Source organism: Eimeria necatrix, genomic scaffold, assembly GCF_000499385.1.
Source record: "Eimeria necatrix Houghton genomic scaffold, Enh_scaff468, whole genome shotgun sequence".
In the NCBI taxonomy this organism is placed as follows: Eukaryota; Apicomplexa; class Conoidasida; order Eucoccidiorida; family Eimeriidae; genus Eimeria; species Eimeria necatrix.
In genome coordinates, this window is record NW_013654812.1 from 16,053 (window position 1) to 18,552 (window position 2,500).

Consider the following 2,500-nt stretch of genomic DNA (forward strand, 5'->3'; position numbering starts at 1 on the left):
CAGCCACACCGCCACAAAGACTGGTGGTTTTTAAACTCTTACGACTCTGGCCTCCAATACGTCAACCCCGCAGGGCCCTACCTCGTAAACCCTAAACCCTAAACCCTAAACCCTAAACCCTAAACCCTAAACCCTAAACCCTAAACCCTAAACCCGCAAACCCTAAACCCTAAACCCTAAACCCTAAACCCTAAACCCTAAACCCTAAACCCTAAGCTGACCACTGCCCTAAACCCTAAACCCTAAACCCTAAACCCTAAACCCTAAACCCTAAACCCTAAACCCTAAACCCTAAAACAAAACCCTAAACCCTAAACCCTAAACCCTAAACCCTAAACCCTAAACCCTAAACCCTAAACCCTAAACCGCAAACCCTAAACCCTAAACCCTAAACCCTAAACCCTAAACCCTAAACCCTAAACCCTAAGCTGACCACTGCAGCGTAAAAGGGTAATTTGTGTGTTTGTCTCCTGGGTTTTCTCCTGTTGCTTTCGAGGCTTTTATTTCTTTAAATAAGTTTCTGTTTTATTTATTTCCTTTTATTTATTATTTATTTATTAATTAATTAATTATTTATTTATTTATTTATTTTTCTTTTTATTCTCTTATTTTTTCTTTTAGTCTTCTTTTGTTTTGCTGCTGAGCAGCAAAAGTCAAATGAGGCTCCAGGTTGCTGCAGCTGTCTTTAAAGTGTCTCTTTTCTGCAACACAGCAGCAGCAGCAGCAGCAGCAGCAGCAGCAGAAAGAGTTGCTGCTGCTGCTGCTGCAGACGCCTCCTGTGTGCAGCAATTGTCCTGCTGCTGCAGCGGCTGAGCTGCTGCTGCTGCTGCTGCTGCTGTTCAGCTGCTACGACGTGTCTGGTTGCTGCAGCGGCGCTGCTGGGGCGTCCGAGCTGCTGCTGCTGCTGCTGCTGCTGCTGCTGCTGCGGCTGAGCTGCTGCTGCTGCTGCTGCTGCTGCTGCTGCTGCAGCAAAACCCCGGAGAAGCAGCTTTTGCTTATTGGGCTGTTGGAGAATATGGAAGAATTACAAAAGACAAAAAACTTTTTTTGTGGGGAAGACTTTTGGCAGCAACAGAACTTTATGCTGCTAATGCTTTTTTCAAAGTCAAACAATGTAAATTATTTAATTAATTAATTTAATTAATTTAATTAATTTAATTAATTTAATTAATTTAATTAATTTAATTAAATCAATTTGATTTAATTAATTAAATTTAGTTTATGTAATTTAATTTTTTTGTTTTGTTTTAATGGAATTTGATTTGATTCAACTTGCCAACGCTTTTTTTAAAGTCAAACAGTATGAATTTAATTTTTTATTTTATTTTATTTTATTTTATTTTATTTTATTTTATTTTATTTTATTTTATTTTATTTGGTTTTGTTTATTTTATTAAATATAATTTGATTTAATTTAATTTAATTCAATTTATTTTAATTAGCTGAATTAAATTAAATCCATTAGATGTATTTTAAGTATTCGTTTTGTGATTTTCTTTTTAGTTACTTATTTCTCATTTATTTATTTAAACTATTTGTTTATTTTATTCATTTTATTTATTTTTTTATTTTATTTATTTTATTTATTTTAGTTGCTATTATAATTATTTATTTCCTTTGATCATTCTTTTAATTAATTATACATTTTATTTGTCTTTTTCAATTGTTTATCTCGTTATTATCTTTTTAACTATTTATTGTTTCTCTCACAATTTTATTTATTTCTTTTAATCTTTTTAAATTATTTATTATTTCATTTATATTTATCTATTTATTTTTTACCGTTTTCCTTATTTATTACTTCATTCACATCTATTATTGTTTATTTTATTATCTTTTTAATTATTTATTATTTCATTTTTATGTATTTATTTAGTTTGCCATTTTTTACTTATTTATTACTTCATTCATACTTATTTTTATTTTTTTTTTTTAATAATTTATAATTTCTTTTACATTTATTTAATTATTTTATTGTCTTTTTAATTATTTATTAGTTCATTCACATTTATTATTATTTATTTTATTTTCTTTTTAATAATTCATTATTTCATTTAAATTTATTTATTTATTTTAATGTCCTTTTAACCATTCATACTTATCATTATTTATTTTATTATCTTTTTAATTGTTTATTGCTTCATTTTATTTATTTATCTATTTATTTATTTATTTATTTGTTTATTCATTTATTTATTTATATATTTATTTGTTTACTTATTTATTTATTTATAATTCAGGGAATGAAATATATCCGGAGCCAATTCGGTATTTGGGGGCCCTCGGAAGAGTCCACGAAAGTGGGGCTTTTTTTGAAACTGCAGAAGGCATTAAACCCTACATGGTAAACCCTAAACCCTAAACCCTAAACCCTAAACCCTAAACCCTAAACCCTAAACGCTAAGCCCTAAACCCTAACCCTAAGCCCTAGGGAGTGGGTCCTGCTGGCTTTTCGGGTCAGTTAAATAATTCGCATTGCTGCGAAACTCCTGCAAAACCC